Source organism: Solanum stenotomum, chromosome 1 (genome assembly GCF_019186545.1).
Source record: "Solanum stenotomum isolate F172 chromosome 1, ASM1918654v1, whole genome shotgun sequence".
Lineage (NCBI taxonomy): Eukaryota > Viridiplantae > Streptophyta > Magnoliopsida > Solanales > Solanaceae > Solanum > Solanum stenotomum.
In genome coordinates, this window is record NC_064282.1 from 68,086,311 (window position 1) to 68,105,340 (window position 19,030).

The following is a 19,030-nucleotide window of genomic DNA, read 5'->3' on the forward strand; positions in this document are numbered from 1 at the left end:
AGAGAACCTGTGATCTCTTGAGTTTGAAGTACTCAAAGACTTAGTAATTTTCTGCTTATCATTTCACTGAATGAAAATATAACTAAATACAACACTAGTGGATTAACCACCCATCTAAAAACAAGGAAGTAACTTCCTACTATAACTGAAATGAGAAAGTGGAGGAATAACCTCCTTACTGCAACAACTGCTACATAGAAATAAGAAAAATAAATAACTAAAAAGCTGTAATAATCTATTGCAACACTGCTCACAGAAATAAAAAACACAACTTAAAAGCTGGAGTAATCTACTTTCTAATTTCCTTAAATCTTCCATATGTAAACCATTGGTAGACCCAAGGGTGCTAACATTGTACAAATCTCCCATGGAGTTTGCTGAGGATGTGAGACTTGTCTTCTGTAATGCCATGGCTTATAATCCTAAAGGACATGATGTTCATGTTATGTCAGAATAGTTGTTAGAGATTTTTGAAGACAGGTGAGCAGTTATAGAGGCTGAGTTTAATCTGGATTGGAGGTATCAAATGTATCATGATGCAGGTTTGCCTACCCCCACTTCAAGAAAGGTGCCTCAGCCTTCTCCCTTTGCCCGTGTTTCTGTAATTTCTCATGCCGCTCCACCTGCTTATCAAGCAAGGACTTTGGATAGGTCTGAGTCAATGACTGGACCAGCTGGTTTCAGGTTCAAGCAATCAGGCGTTGCTCATGTTGGTAGGGTACCAGTTCCTAAGAAACCTAAAGCAAATGATCCCAATAAAAGGGATATGACCTATGAAGAAAAACAGAGACTCAGCACACATCTTCAGAGTTTACCTTTAAAAAGCTTGATGCTGTTTTTCAGATTATTAAGAAGAGGAACTCAACATTTTATCAACATGATGATGAGATTGAAGTAGACATAGACAGTGTTGATGCGGAAAGCTTCTTGGAGCTTGAAAGGTTTGTGACCAATTACAAAAAGAACTTAAGCAAGCAGAAGAGAAAGGCTGAACTTGCTCTGCAAGCCAGAGGAACTGCACTGACTGCCCCAGTTATGAATTCTGCTCCTATGGTTGCTAGTGCACTAAACAGTAATACTGGTAAAAATAACACTAGTGCTCTTGCTACAAATGCTGAAGCGGGAAGACAGATGGATAATGCAAGGAGGTCTCGTAGTTCAAGCAGTTCCAGCAGCGATTCGGGTTCATCCTCAAGTGATTCCGATTGCGATAGTTCCTCTGGATCCGGATCAGAAGTGGGCCATTGATGCGAAAGGCCACTTAGCGCAGGAATTCTTCATGGATGTCTTTAACTGTGTACTCATCTGAAGGTACCAAGATAAAGGTCCCCTACTGGTTGAAGGATGGCTGCGATCAAGAACTTCCAAGATTTATCATCGAAGTGCCTTGTCTCGATGATTTTGGAAGAGTTAGACATCTCATTCTTAACATTATTTGTGATGTTATCTCTATTAAAGTGTTATTGGTTATGGTAGTCATGTGAGAGATGTAGCACTTGTAAATTGCTTAACCAATTTTGCTTATACATGTGCTGGGATTTTCATTCATATCGTTGCGCACAGTTAGAGCAGCTAGGTTTACTTGTGCGATGTCCTGCAGCTGGACCTGGTTGTAGTTGTAGAAACCAAGTTTGATGGTAGGATTGCATATTGTAAAAATTATCAGGGATATTAAGTGGAAATGATAATGGGGGTGTGTACATATTTTCCCATTCATCTTCTGGGCAACTTTTTGCAAAGAATTTATATGTATCAACCAGGATTGATTCGGTTAAATGTCAGTTAAGCTCTCATGTCCATCCTCTTGTATGTCTGAAAATGCTACTGTTTATGCAGGTCTTTTGACTTGGAGCTAATAGAAGGAATCCTGAGGGATCTTGGTTGATTTTTCTGAAAAGGGAAAAAATGCTAAGAAGTCCCACATCGGTAGAGAGATGGGAAATTGGTCTCTTTATATGGACTTGGACAAACCTCACCTCATGAGCTAGATTTTGGGGTTGAGTTAGGCCCATGTGCCATATCTTTACATGTCATCAGAGCCAGGCCCATTCCAATTTGTTGTTCACCGATGTTGGGCCCCCATTTATAAGTTTTCACGCTCCAGTTGAGGTCTGGGCGTGCAGGGGAGTGTTAAGAAGTCCCACATCAGTAGAGGGATGGAAAATTGGTCTCCTTATATGGACTTGGAAAAACCTCCTCTCATGAGCTAGTTTTTGGGGTTGAGTTAGGCCCAGGTGTCGTATCTTTACAATTGACAATAAGATTCCCAACATTCAACGGGATGTCATCAAGAATGCAAGCTACTATCTGTGCCCTCAACACTGGAATGCAACTTGTGTTCCCGCACGGAGAGACTCGGCTACAAACATTCGATATCCAATTCCTCGATTCTGCTGTGAACTCGGTGGATATGATTTCGGATTTTGTGTTGGCCCAAGGTACATTCTTGCTTGGGCATAACTTTAAGACTAACCAGCTGCCCGGAGTGTAGTCTTTTTCCATGAACTTCTCAAAGCCATGATTTTGTAACCCATAGATTTCATTTATTGCTTCCGGCCCAAAGTTAACAATTTTTCCCCGAATATTCATCAGCGGGTTGGCCAGTTTTGTCACCATGAGATTAGCATATAATTCCCTCACCATTTGCTCATTCGGGTTGCAAGGTTCAAGTGCAAAGCATATCCATCCAGTGACCTCTAGTCTTTGATAGAATCTGGGAAGAGTCTTGGAGACCCTTTCAAGAGAAATCCCTCTCTCGGAGAACAACTTCTTTCTGACTAAGTCCCCATAGTAGATGTTCTGACTCTGAAGAGAAACGAATCGAGTCCTATCATAGTCGTCGTCGACTTCTACTTATCAATACGTTGATGCACCATTCTCGACATTTTGAAAACCTGAAAATATCACAGTAGCATGAAAACATAAGAAATATGTGTTAAACAATGCAATGCTACTGATAAAAGCCAAAGAAATTAGTTTAAAATCATCTCGGGACCAAACTGCCACGTTTCAGCAATCAGGAAAACTTGCAGAAACTGGCTTCTGATGTCGCAAAAGCGACCAAAGGCTGCTTAAGCGAACATTGCTTTAGCGGCTTAGTACCGCGTTAGAGGGAATCACACAAGCGAGGGGAGGCGGCTTTAGCAAGAGTTACTTTAGCGCCTAAAGGTTCGCTATTGCGGCCTGTCGTCCCCAACTTACCCATCCGATTATTGCACTCATCAACTCATACGATTTCGACTAACAGTGATCAACAAGTAATTCAAAGTCTATAACATTTCGACACAAAACATTCACCGATCAATGTCGAATTCTCACAAACAATTCATCAAACACTTGGACGGGCACACTACTTATCAACTTATTTGGACACAAAATAGGTACTCAAGACTTCCCCATGTGTTATACTACAACCCAAACTCATTCATTCTTAGTTTAAAAAACAAATTTTGACAGATCAGTAAAGTTAATACCCCCCCCCCCCCNCCCCCCCCCCCCCACTTTGTGAAACCTCCCACCCAAACAATACCACAACATTCAAACAAAAACATAAGAGGATGACAACGATTTTACCATCTACAGAGTGTGAGAGAGTAGAAGACATACCAGATTTTCATTGAAGATGAAGGGCAAAAGAGTTTGGGAAATCTTTGAACAAAACGGAAGAGGAAAAGAATTGCACCATTACACTTCTTTGGTATGGCTTTAAAGTCTTTGATGCCATATAAGCGACTTCAATGTCACTTTCTCGACTTTTAATGAAATCCATGGGTTCGCTTTTGCGCTGATTGGCCGCTTTAGCGAGGGCAACTGATAGGTTATGGTTCACCTAAATCTTCATGATCTAAGATATATTATCGTTTGAAGTTGACCCAAGTAGTATTTGATATCAAAACATAATCGGTAAGGGGATTCTTGTGGCCTTAATTCATATCAAAATCCATTCCACACTAAATAATAGACCTGAACACCTAAAAACAATTTAAGAATCACCCGATACGAACTTATACGCAAATGAAGAATGGTTCGGGCCTTAGCTTAGAAATTTTCAGGGTGTTACAATGAGTTGGCGGTCGTTAGCAATAAAAACCCAACGTATAAGGTCGGGGTCAAATCCCATCAAATCCCACAAAGAACAATATAACGATGATTGAAATAACAATATATTACAAGCTACTAGTTTGAATTCAAATGAAAGATACAACTATCCATCATACAAGTCAATGTGTAGGCGGTCCCTAGCAACAAAAACCCAACGTATAATGTCGGGGTCGAATCCCACAAGGAACAATATAACGACGATTGAAATAACAAAGAATTACAAGCTACTAGTTTGAATCAAAACGAAAGATACAATTATAATATGAAGATTTTCGGTAACACTTAAGGATAGGGGATAGAGGAGAACAAGGGAAACAACCTTTTCAAGCAAGGGGTTCAAAAGTATTCGGGAATGAGGATTTAATTCATGCTCAAATGATCCATGGTAAATAACCACGCACTATCTTGATAATCATGGGTAAGTCAACTATTCCTTGGATCCTCAAGTACCAATATGCATCTCTCGATTACAAGCAAGTATATCTTGACTAATTCATTCAAACATAGAAAGTATAGAAAATTAAACAATCCAATATGGCAACACTAGGATTATTCTATCTTTGGTTCAAATCCTAAAATGAGAGTTAGGCCCGGATCTAGATTCTCCCGAACTCTAGTGAAATAGCCAACCCAATTCTCAAATTGTGCTAATCAATCTTTTCTACACTTGATCCTCTTTCTCAAGCTAGATCAAGATAAACAGGTAAGTCCTTGGGTTGATCAATCCCTTGGAAAGTCAATTTATGCATGAAATCAGTTAGAGAATCAAAGACCCATATCATAAACAAGATAGTATTCAATTAATATGCAAAAACACAATACAAGAATCAACCCATAATTGAGTATTTCTAGCTCAAAATCCAAATCATCTTTAAACTATTATACCAACAATTCAAGCACTACAAAACGAGGAATTGCGGAAAGAATAAAAATAGTTACAATAGAGTTTCAATCTTCACTCCAATTGGTGAATTGCGAGGAAAATTGTTATCCAAGCCTAAACCCAAGCTCCAAGTATCGAATGTTCTTCAAAATGTCAAAACATAATTTTAAGATAAGATCCTCCTCAGCTTTTGCGAGAATTCGGGGTAAAACATGTGAATTTCCTGCATTGCCCCTGACCAGTTCCTCGACAGTCGCTAAAGCGATCAGACAACCGTTAACGTGCTACTGCTAAAGCAACCCAAGTATTCGCTAAAGTGACAATTGACATTCCCTCAGCATTCGCTAAAGCGGTCCACGTGTGGCCACTACTGACCTTATCGCTAAAGTGATCCATCTGGTCGCAAAAGAAACCATTGACTGTCTTGGACCTCTCACTAAAGAGGTCTGCGTGTGGACGCTAAAGCGAAACTTGACTTGTTGTTGACCAACCACAAAACCAGTCCTTGGTCACTTTTGCAACATCAGAGTGTCAATTTCCAAGATGTAGAGAGCTTGTAGAGGAGAGAGATGAGATAATTTCTTTCGTGCCATACTTGCATTGTACTTATATGAGAGATGTGGACTAATTCTTTGCATGTGCTTGCCGTTTGACCCAATAAATCCAGGTCATGACAGAATGATTTAGGTCTTGATGCTAGGGTTATTTTTCTTCATCTTTGTTTCAATTTTAATTGAAGTAGTTGAATTCTAAAAAAGAATTTTAATAGTCCATTCTCAGTGGATTTTTAAAAAGTAAAGTAGCTGGATCTGAATTCTTTTCTCTTCAATATTGTAAATGGGCACAAGATCAAAACAAAGACAGACTTGGATCTATGCACAAAAAATTAGTGATACTGACAAGAACTATTCAATGTCTTTTTTTGTAACAAGATCACAAAAGGGGGAATTCATCATCACAAACACCATCTCATCAATGATAACCCAAACGTTACCTCTTGTCAAAGTTTCCCAGCTCTTGTGTTAGGAAGAATTGCTAAAGTTTATATTTTAGTATTGATTTTGCTTGTACTATGGAGGATTTTCTGCTATCTACCTTTTGGTATTTAAATTGAACATTTACTTATATATATTGTCATTGTGGAAGGTTTATTTTGTTTTTCTTTAAAAATTTCGCTGCACTTCGGTGAAGTGAAGTGAGCGCTTCGCTTCACGCGTTAAGCGAAGCAGGGCCTAGTCTCTTTTTTCTGCTTCATGCTCCCCTGAACACAGTTTGAGAGAAAACTCAGCTTGATTATTCCCTCAATTGATTGGGTTAAAATAGCTAAGTGTTCATTTTAAAGAAAGGAAAGATAATCAAAATACACAATTACAAGTTACTAGAACGTTCTAGGGTATCTACGAGATTCTAATGATATCAAGCACCTGGATTGTAAGAGGATCACTGTAGTTAATGCTACAAAAGGCGTGATAGTTTGTAGATCTCAATTATTCATGAACATGTGTTGTTGAAATCAGTATGAGCAGGTTATTGAGCTCACTAGGGATGATAGTGTTTCACCTCAAATCATAGTCCACTCTGTAGTGATGGCAGCAAGCCTTCTATATTTAGTAAGACAAATAGCTATAGATGTATAATGTTACTTAAGAGCTTAGTCTGTGCAGTTGCTTCTTGTCATTGCCTCTCATACACTCCTTTCTCCGTTATTATATTATTAGGATTTCTTTAAGACTGTATTCCTCTAGTGTTTGCCCATGCTTCACTAGAAATAACCTAATTTGACTGGATTTGTTTTGTCAACTAACAATACTTCCTCTTACAGGTTAAAGGGCTTTCAAGTGAAGAATTTGTTGTATGTAATGATTTGGTACTTGCACTGCCCAATATGATAAATGCAATTTCAGACAGTGCAGCAGCTGCACCCAAACAATCTAGTGGATGGGAGGTTCAGGTTCTCGTGCAGAAATTAAATCTGACAAGAATATGAAATGTGCAAAATGTAACTGGCATGTATTTTTTGGAATATTCAATTAAGGACTTGTGCATGATTCATCGGAAGTTTTTTTCCTTTTATTACGTCTTATTGTTGACTTGTTGATTCCTAAATACCAATGTATGGTTTTGTTTCGGTTAGCCAGGTAAACTGAGCTTCCACTATATTATGTCATTCTCTGTAAGTTCATTCTTTGTACTTCTATCTTTTGATGTTACCAAATTTAACAAGTCTTTCCCTTTTTCAACTGAGATCTAGTCGAAACTTTTGCATTGACATCATTTTGTTGTACATAATTCTTGGAATTGCTGCCTATTTGTATAAGTAAGTTCTCATTCTAACAATCCTGGTTACGTTTAAGGATATTCAATTATTATATCCACGAATAGCATTATGCCTCAAATGTGAAGCATTGATCAAGGAACCAGGACATTATAATTTTGAGGGTTGCATGTCACAAATTTTATTTGGTATTTCATACTGTGAACTCTAACTCTCTAAGAATCAATCTGATTGCTTACTGATGAATGTTATACAATTGCAGAGTATTGAAGAAGTAAATTATTATCGCGGGCATACCCACTTTCCAATTTGAAGGTATTTGGTTGACTCTAGCTGTATATTCATTTGTGTACTTGTGTATTCACCATTATAAAGTCTTTCTTTCTTCTGAATTCTATTGATGAGGAATCAGGTATGTGTCTAGATACCATCTATTGTATTTCTTCTTGTATTATTGAGAATGGCCGTATTCTTTTCTTGTCTCCTAAACATTGAATACCCATCCTACCCCTAAACAAGTTTTATATATTTCACAAACAAGTTCTCAAGCCATTTATCAGCTAAAACTTTCTTTTCGAGTATTACACCATTAAATGGTCTCATTTAGTACTTCAACTCAATAGTTTTACCAACTCATTACATGTTTTATACAATAACTTACTACCCAAGCTAAGTCTTAGAACAATAAGTTATGACCTAACTCAAAGGTTTTCAAGTATTACAACATCAAATGGTCTCATTTAGTACTTGAAGTCAATAGTTTGCCCAACTCATAACATATTTTATACAATAACTTACTACCCAAGCTAAGTCTTAGAACAATAAGTTATGACCTAACTCAAAGGTTGAGCAAACGCGCCACAAAACTCACAACATCATATTTTATTTCCTTCCATATTGCCTCAGAACACCCTAAATCAATCAAAAAAATTATCTACATTTAAATACGAGTTCATCTATACTCATATCACAGTATAGTAGTTTGGATCAAAATTGAGTCAAAGTTCACCCGAGACCCAGTGTCAAAACTGAAATTTTCCTTCGTAATTTGTTTAGCCATAAGATAAGGAACTCAAATTTGAATTTTTTTTCTGAAATAGAGTTCGAATCGGACTTCAAATCACCAAAATATACCTTCTTAATTATTTGCTTATATAGTCATGACATTCNNCTTAGAACAATAAGTTATGACCTAACTCAAAGGTTGAGCAAACGCGCCACAAAACTCACAACATCATATTTTATTTCCTTCCATATTGCCTCAGAACACCCTAAATCAATCAAAAAAATTATCTACATTTAAATACGAGTTCATCTATACTCATATCACAGTATAGTAGTTTGGATCAAAATTGAGTCAAAGTTAACCCGAGACCCAGTGTCAAAACTGAAATTTTCCTTCGTAATTTGTTTAGCCATTAGATAAGGAACTCAAATTTGAATTTTTTTTCTGAAATAGAGTTCGAATCGGACCTCAAATCACCAAAATATACCTTCTTAATTATTTGCTTATATAGTCATGACATTCAGAATGCAATAAACTTTCTTTTCAAATTTGTAAATTATTAGTTAAATAAATGTAGGATTTTACCTTAAACTACTTAAATATTATTATTATTATTATTATTATTATCCAGTAATAAGATTTCGAGAACAAGAATCAAGGTAGTGTATTACAATTAATGACTAATATTTTATTAAATTGAAATAATCTTTCCGAAGTTATATAATACAATATTGACTTTTTTTCATATAGAATTATAAATCGTAAATGGATACAAAATGACTAGTTACATAATATAAATCAAACATTTGAGAGCATTTGACGTTTTAGTACCTAATTGGGCTTGAGCAATCATAATCTCTATTATTCCAAACTGTCGAATGAGTCATGATAGTTAAATTATCATAATAACTATTTTTCTAATATGAAAATACCAAAACGATTTGTCCGTAGTATTTAAACCAATTAAAACTTAACACTAATTCAAAAAATATTATTGCAAAATAAACAAACCTATCGAGAGCCTGTTTTTGATAATAAAGAGTTGAGATACCTTTCATTGCACCACATCAAAACAAGTAGTGCAATGCATTATGCATTGAGAGTTTTGCTTAATTGTATTATGTTTTATTCTATGCACCATTGAGTCTGTATGCATTACCAGTTATTCTTAACATTAATAGCATGAGTTGGGTATGTATTTAGTATAGATATGTTGATGAGGTCGATATTTACATATATGAGTCTATATTATTGTTTTCTAGTATCTTTATGGGCATGCCGTTCAGGACTATGATCTTGGATATCCTACCTGGTTAATTTTAGTTGTGTGTAGATTCTTCGTAATTGTAAGAGTCCATTTGTGAATAGAAGTGTTCGCATGGTTATTATTGTTGCGATGGAGTTGGTTGAGGCTACAAGGAAACATTAAATAGACAAAAATTCAATGTGTTAAATAACGTAAAAATATGACATCCTTAACAAAAATAATGTCAAATGTAATCCTAATAGATAAGTGATTGGGTGTCATCGCAAGAAACTTGTAATAGGTATGCAAATGCCCCAAACAACAAGGAAAAATAGACGTCAATCTGTTTAACAAGCACACATGATCGTGAAAGCAATTCAAACATAACCATAACATATTCCACAAGATTGGAATTGAGAAGATAAAGAGATTTCTGATTTAGCTTTAAGAATTTAATTATTTAGAAGAATACAGCAAAGCAATAAATTGTACCTGATGTTCTGGCTAGTTCTAGTATCCCAAGTTTCTCCGCTGAGCGATTTTCATTCTGTGGAATATGACAACGCTGAAGTACAAATTTAATAAAATATATGATCAACAACAATTGGTTCCACATCTTGTAAAGCCGGAGATGACAAAAGATTACAAGAAGATGTCAGTAGTGTAGGTTGAGTCATGACAATAACATTGGTTATACTTTGTAAGTAGAGAAGCATCCGAAAATATGCTATCTAATTGGGACTATTATGAGAACTAGTTAAGGCATAACAAGGTAGTGTCAAATATTGCCAATACGACATAATTTATTGCATGAAAGCCCTAAGCTAAGTTATCAGTGATTTTAAAAAATTTGATTGTACTGACCGAACCAAATCATACCAAATCGATTTTAGATTTAAAATAAAATAAAATAGAAGATTTCAATAAAAAATATATATCCATACAGAAAAATCGTAAGTGCTAAAATATTATCTTGAACTATGATAATTGAGTCTTGGAATAAATTAATTTCAAAAAAAGATACAAAATAAATAAGAAAATATAGTTTTTAGGTCAATAAATGAATAAAAAAAGATACTTTTAGCTCCATTTATTTAATAAGAACACATATGATGCTATAATATAATGTTTTTTTTATTTTGTTAGTGTTTTGGATGACGTTAAACAATCAACAAGTAGTTTATAACTTTTGAGGGCAATTTTTCTCAATTAGTTTTTTTTAAAAAATAAATGAACTAAGGGATAAAATATCAAGACCATCCCGTATAAGGTCCATTTAGGAACTTCTCCCAACTTGTTATCATAAGGTCCAAAATCACAGAGAATCCCATTTTCATATATGTAATGATCCGTCCCGGTCGTTATGACTAGGCCAATGGTGAGAGATATCGGGGACAGAAAACTTTGTGGGCAGTGACTTGAAATTTTTAGGCTAGGCCAGCCTCAAACAGAATCTGGGCTATGTGCAGTCTACGGTCATCCGAGAATGGATGGGGTGTAATGTTTAGGCTTGGTTGATATTTTCTTGTAGCCAAGACATTAATGAACCCATAGGGTTTCACATAATCAAATTTGGGTGAGTAAAACTCCCGAAATCTAATTTGGTGTGAAGGAGATAGTTCGGGACATCAAAGGGAAGAGCAATATGTTGTGAAAAATGAGTTTTTTCAGGGATTTTTGAGTCTTTGTAATTCGCATAGTCTGTTATAGTGGGAGGCATCCGTTATAGCAACCATATGTGATCCAATTACCAGTAATCAAAAGGATAATATCAACTAGCAAGATGAACCTCGAAGAAGAACATAGCTATATCAGGGAAATTCCGAGATAGAAGCTAAGAAGAACATAATAAAATAGAGAAGAGAAGAATTATCATATATCATTCAATGAATTACAATTGTATTACATCTCTATTTATAGAACTGAATCGGAAGCTAAAGCTACAAGCTAACAGAATAACTGCTCTAACAAACTCTAACAAAAGTGAACAATAAATATTTGTTTTGGTGACTAATGAACAATAATAACTACTTTTTAACATTTCTAATCATCTAAGTATTGTATCAATATGCAAGCGCCATAGCAGTGCTCAGAATATAGCAAGGCCGCTATAGTGAGGTAAGTTGAGAATTTATGCTGAAAAAGTCTCAAAACCTCCAATTTTCTGCATTATTGTTCTAAGGATTGAGATGGGTGATTTAGGGCTGTTTGTATTCATTTTTCCACGAAATTCGTTAGTAATGGTAAGTTTGTTACTCGCCAATATTGTAATTTGATTATTAAACCTTAGAATCTAGAATATTACCCTTGGGGCAGGGTCTTGACTTGATTTCATGGTCTAAAATGCCCTAAGTTAGGGGGTGGGGATGGTCATGAATTGGCCTGGGGTTAGGATTTGGTAATAACCTGGGTATTATTTGGCCATTTTTTTTTTATTGATTTTTGCATTTATTTGTTGTTTAAGACCAAAATTAAGTCAAGATACTTCGAAAGGGGAAAGCTCGAGTTCTTTAGAGTTTCCAAGAGGCTTGATTCGAGATAGGTGATGGTTGTATGTTTTCCAGTTTATGTATGTATGCATGTCTACTGCTTTATAGTATCATCGGTGCAATTCATGTTGGGGAAAACATAACGAAGCATACGAAATGACATTGTGTATACTTGGATTTAAATATATTTATAATAAAATAATTTATAATAGATTCCAATGTAAATCATTTGATGATTTTTATTTGTAGTTCTTGCGGCTGCGCCTGGAGATGAAGATGCAATACGGTGTTTATGCTGCGAAAGACGTGATAGTTGGTAGATCTCAATTTTTCATGAACACGTGTTGTTGAAATTAGTGTGAGCAGGTTATTGAGCTCACTAGGGATGATAGTATTTGACCTCAAATCATCTTCCACTCTGTAGTGATGGCAGCAAGTCTTCTCTATTTAGTATGACAAATAGCTATAGAAGTATAATGTTACTTAAGAGCTTAGACTGTGCAATTGGTTCTTGTCACTGGGTCTCATACACTCCTTTCTCCGTTATTATATTATTTGGATTTCTTTAGGACTGTTTTCCTCCAGTGTTTGCCCATGCTTCACAAGAAATAACCTAATTTCAATGGATTTGTTTTGTCAACTAACAATACTTCCTCTCGCAGGTTAAAGGGCTTTCTAGTAAAGAATTTGTTGTATGTAATGAATTGATACTTGCACTGCCCAATAGGATAACTGCAATTTCAGACGGTGCAGCAGCTACACCCAAACAATCTGGTGGATGGGCAGATTCAGGTTCTCGTGCAGAAATTAAATTTTATTTAGGTTATAAAGTTGCATTCATTCCGAAGGCTTTTCCACTCCACGCTAATCATTTATCCGCTTCAATGTTATACAATTCCTTTATCGTGATGATATGTTTATCATTTCTTTCTATATTTGGAATGGATACAAAATGGACAATTTGATGATGATTACTTTCAACAAACTGAAGAATCAAGTCAATTCCAACAAGAATATGAATTTTGCAAAATGTAACATGCATGTATTTTTTTGGAATATTTCATTAAGGTCTTGTTCATGATTCATTGGAAGTTTTTTGCCTTTTATTGCATCTTATTGTTGGCTTGTTGGTTCCTAAATACCGATGTATGGTTTTGTTTCGAATTCTCATAGGATCAAGGTTTGGAGATCATATCAGAAAGTTTTGATACTTAGAAAAACATGGTCAGTGATATGAATGAGGTCTGGGATTTTTTTTTTGTGTGGTCTGTTTTGCTCCTCCTATATTGTGGATATTAATGATTATCCAATCTATGAAGGAGTTGGATAGGCAAGTCCTCTGATGGATGAGATTGAGTCTAAGGTCATAAAATCTTATTGTAATTAGTTAGTCAGTTTAAANCCTATATTGTGGATATTAATGATTATCCAATCTATGAAGGAGTTGGATAGGCAAGTCCTCTGATGGATGAGATTGAGTCTAAGGTCATAAAATCTTTTTGTAATTACTTAGTCAGTTTAAAGGAAAGAGTTCAAAACTTGTGCTAATTTGCTTTAATTTGTGGACAGATCGACAAGGCTACATCTGACCTTAAGAATACGAATGTTAGGCTTAAGGACATGATTAACCAGGTAAATTGAGCTTCCACTATATTATGTCATTCTCTGTAAGTTCAGGCAGTTTGCAGGATAGTACTTCTATCTTTCGATGTTGCCAGATTGAACTAGTCTTTTCCTTTTTCAACTGAGATCTAGCTGAAACTTTTGTATTGACATCATTTTATTGGGCATAATTCTTGGAGGTGCAGCCTATTTGTATTAGTAAGTTCTCATTCTAACAATTCTCATTCTAACAATCTGTTAGAACCCACAAACGACCTTGATATCTAAGAATACCATCTCCCCCTTGGGNTAATTCTTGGAGGTGCAGCCTATTTGTATTAGTAAGTTCTCATTCTAACAATCTGTTAGAACCCACAAACGACCTTGATATCTAAGAATACCTTCTCCCCCTTGGGATAAAGCCTCTACGGACTTTTTAAGCACCGCTTCCTTCAATTCAACCAAAGTTGGATCTAGACCTTGCTTGGCTTTCACATCAATCACAAAAGACAATTATGAACCATTGTGAATCATAACACCACCCTTGGTAGAGTCAACTAACCGAACACTCAATCGGTCCAATCTATGAACATCTCGAACTAACTCTTTCTTATTATCTTCAATGTGAGCAACACTACCCATCAATAATCAACTAAGAGCATCTGCCACCACATTCGCCTTACCGGGGTGATAGAGAACACTCATGTCATAGTCTTTCAATAATTCAAGTCATCTCCTTTAGCGAAGTTTTAGATCTTTCTGGTTAAACACATATGGCAAACTCTTGTGGTTGGTAAATAAATCCACATGAACACCATACAAATAATGCCTCCAAATCTTTAAGGCGAAAATAACCGCCGCTAGTTCAAGGCAATGGGCCGGATAATTCTTTTCATGAATCTTAAGTTGTCTTGAAGCATAGGCAATGACTTTCCCGTTTTGCATAAGGACACATCCTAACCCAATTCTCGAGGCATCGCAATAAACGACCAAACCATCGGTCCCTTCTGGTAAAGTCAACTCCGGAGCGGAAGTAAGTCTATCTTTCAATTCTTGAAAATCTTCTCACAAGCTTCCGACCATAAGAATTTGGCTTTCTTTTGGGTCAACGCCGTCAATAGAGAGGCAATCGACGAAAACCCTTCTACAAACCTTCTATAGTAACCGGCTAAACCCAAAAAGCTCCTAATATCCGAAGTGGATAGAGTTTTAGGCCAACTCTTGACCGCATTTGTCTTCTTTCTATCTCAATACCTTTTCCGGAAACAATGTGACCAAGAAAAGCTACGGACTTCAACCAAAACTCACATTTACTAAACTTTGCAAAGTTGTTAGTCCTTGAGGATTTGCAACACAATCTTCAAGTGATTAATGTGCTCATCTTCACCCTATTCATTAAGTCCATAAAACCTGGTGGAGCATTAGTCAAACCAAATGACATTACCAAAAACTCAAATTGACCATACCGAGTTCGAGAAGCCGTTTTCAGAATGTCATCTCCTTTCACCCTCAATTGGTGACAACCCGACCAAAGGTCAATCTTAGAGAAGTAACCACAACAACAACATATATGATTTTACTCTCAAAGCAATCTACTTTATGTCTCATCAATCCCTTAAGAACATGCATAATTCCGTAATTCACCTTTCATAGTTCAAGACCCACATCATATCATCATAATTGGAAAACATGGGATTTACATGGGTACATGGGGAATCATCATAAAAATTATAGTATTTCATCAATTCATGCATAATAGATCATAATTCAATCATTTAAATCAAAATTGAAGAGAACCCATGGCAATTGAAGAAAACACTAACTCAATTAGAGATTTGTAACTTCAAAAATAGGAGAATTTGGGGACTCGGTGAATGAAAGAAATCCATGGATGAAAACTATCATACCTTGATGCCAAAAACTTGCAATCGATGGAGGATTTGGAGACTTGTCTTGAAAATCCTAGCTTGACTTCTTTTTCTTCTTTTAGAGAGAAAAATATTTGGGGAAAGAACTTGGAGAGATTTGGGGAAATTTAAAAAGTGATTTGGAATGGTTAAATTTTAGGCTTAAAAGACTTATATAGGGTATAGGATTATTTTAGGCTTAACTGACGTGTTTTATTTTTCTAAATCAATCTCCACGGAGAGGTCTACCATCCGTGGACCATTCTACCGTACTTGAACGTGTCCGTGAATCATTACCTTAGAATAATTTTTCATACAAGGATAGGTTCACTGACCGTGGACTCTTCCACCGTCCTTGAACCCTTCTTTAAACCCTTGCCATAGAATATTTTTCACTAGGCTTGGGTTCAAGGATGGGTTCACTGATCGTGGACTCTTCCACCTTCCTTGAACCCTTCCTTAGACCCTTGCCTTAGAATATTTTTCACATGGCTTGGGTTCAAGGATGGGTTCACTGGCCGTAAACTCTTCCCCCGTCCTTGAACCCTTACCTTAAAATATTTTTTACAAGGCTTGGGTTCAAGGATGGGTCCACTAACCGTGAACTCTTCTACTGTCCTTGAACCCTTCCTTAGACCATTGTCTTATAATATCTTTCATAAGGCTTGGGTTCAAGTATGGGTTCATTGACCGAGGACTCTTCCACCGTCCTTGAACCCTTCCTTAGACCCTTGCCTTAGAATGTTTTTCACAAGGCTTGGGTTCAAGGATGGGTTCACTGACCGTGGACTCTTCCACATTCCTTGAACCCTTCCTTAGACCCTTGCCTGAGAATATTTTTCAAAAGACTTGGATTCAAGGATGAGTTAACTGACTGTGGACTCTTCCACCGCCTTGAACCCTTCTTTAGACCTTCCCACCGCTCTTGAACCCTTCTTTACAAGTTGTTTTTTTTGGACGACACCTTTCATTGCACCACATCATTTGATGTGGTGCAATGCATTGGGAGTTTTGCTTAATTGTATTATGTTTTATTCTTTGCACCATTGAGACTGTATGCATTATCAATTATTCGAACATAAGTAACATGAGTTGGGTATGCCTTTAGCATGAATATGTTGATAAGGTCGGTATTTAAGGATATGAGTCTACATTATTCCTTTCTAATAACTTCATGGGCATGTTGTTCAGGACTATGATCTTGGATTTCCTACATGAATAACTTTAGTTGTGTGGATTCTTCGTTATTGTAAGAGTATATTTGATAGTAGAAGTGTCTGCTCCGAGCCTACACCCTGGACGTGGCGGCACTCTAGAACAATTGTTGTTCCCCAAGCGAACCCTTGGTCTGACTTACTACTTAGCGGAAGACTGACTCAAACAGATATAGACTTTAAAACTAAAATAAATCAATAAGTCAAATCATTCAATTAAATTGTCTGAAAATACTGAATGAAAGTAGTAATAGTTTGAACAAAATATTTGAATAGGAATACTGAAAGACTCTCAATACTATCTATCTTAGAAGCCTCAATTGTTTTAAGATAGGCGTCGTGACAAGACCCACGACAACCTTAACAACTACTAAAAGTAAACTAAACACTAGAGTCCTCTAAAAGCTAGGAGGTCTCACCAAAAGCTGACGAGTGACCAAGTGATCTCTATGAAACACCTGTTGATGATCCCGAGCACCTGCATCTGTGTAAGAAAAGGATGTGTAAGAAAAGGATGCAGGTCGAATGACATAAATTCATTGAATGTCTCAGTATGTTATATGGCTGAGTGAAACAATAACTGAACTGAGAGGCTGAAATATAACTCAATTGAAGTAAAGTATAAGAATGAGATAAAATTATTTAAGCTTCACAAATAAAATGCAATAATAGAAAATACTGAACTGAACTAAATATATATATATATATATATATATATATATATATATATATATATATAATTACTTTACTAGGGGGTTTCTCTAGCGACAACCATCACTTTGAGCCTTGTCATGATACAACGTCTTACCCACGTTGCCAGAGTCGTCCTATACCTTGTCGTAATAAAGAACACAACTAAACTGATGGATACACTAAAAGGGCCTTCTTGAGGCAATTAGGAGTCGTCCAAATGTCTCTACAATCCTATCCTATGCAGGCAACGTAGTTTATGGGATTTGAATATTCTGAACTCTTACCCCTTATCAGTACTCAATACTACTCTCAGAAATATATATAACTGAAATGCTCACGTACAATATTCTTTGAGTTCAGATATTTTCTCAAAGACTTCTTTAAGAAGTGACTAAAGTTGTACTAAGTAGTTCTGAATTACTCTGAAAACTTTTTGTACTTTTCTGAAAATAGTGTGTTCTTTTCAAGGTAAAAAAGAGACTTTCGGATGTCAAGAGACTTTGGTTCTACACAGTTGGAGAGTGCAGTTATATAAGTACTATACTTGTTTGATATTTCATCATAACTCATGTATTGTTGCAGACCATAACTTTAATCCTGATGGATGTTGAGAGATACAAGTTCGTTCATCCAAATAGATGGCTTACTGCCTCTAGTCGATCTCCTTTCTGGTTGACTATTCTCAGGAGGTGGCTGTATAGGTAACTGTAATGGTTCACCATTCAAATCAACTATCAAATGATTATGTTGATGTTCCTCTCTGGTTATATCATTTGTTATCCTAGACCCTTCCTCAGTGCTTGTATATTTACCACGTTGTTGTCAACTAACAGGAATGCTAGACCAATGAGTTGAGTAATCCAAAACTGAATGAGTCTCAGTCTTTAAAGACAGGAACTGATGTAGCTTTTCCATTGAAGAATGAAAACACTATTTCATTGAATAGTACAAAGAAGACTTTATCAATTAAATCATACAAAATGTATCCTTTTTGTAATTCAGAATAACCCATATGGACAGATATGCTAGACCTAGATAATAGCTTATCATGATGATTAGGCATATCAGCAAAGCATAAACAACCTAGTACTTTCAAATGAGTAAGAGATAGATCCTTTTTCATAGAATTTGGTAAATGGCGATTTACCATCTAAAATTGATTTAGGAAGCCTATTTATCAAATAAGCTACAGCCAGTACACAATTCCCCCAAAATTTAGTAGGTATATTAGCTTGTAATCTAATTTCCCTAGTCACTTCAAAAATATGTCTATGTTTCTTTTCAGCCACATCATTTTGTTGAGGAGTGTAAACCCATGTTGTCTGATGAACAATTGCTAATTGTTTAAATAATTGATCGCATATTGTGTTGATGAACTTAGTACCATTATCAGTCTTTATTATTTTTTACTAATTTTCCAATCTGAATTTTGGTATAATTCATAAAGTATTGAAGGGATATACAAACATCAGATTTCCATTTTAAAAGAAACAACCATGTATATCTTGAAAAATCATCTACAACTGTCAAGAAATATTTGTTCCCATCATATGTATCAGTCTTGTAGAGACCCCAAAGATCTACATGAAACAACTACTACTTTTTATGCTACTA

General features: G+C 35.9%; 2 pseudogenes; both read left to right on the forward strand.

Moving 5' to 3' along the window:
- Positions 1–19,030, forward strand: part of LOC125855690 (transcription factor GTE4-like) — a 59,326-nt pseudogene that overhangs the window by 2,518 nt on the left and 37,778 nt on the right.
- LOC125855701 (syntaxin-71-like) lies at positions 1,284–13,822 on the forward strand (annotated as a pseudogene).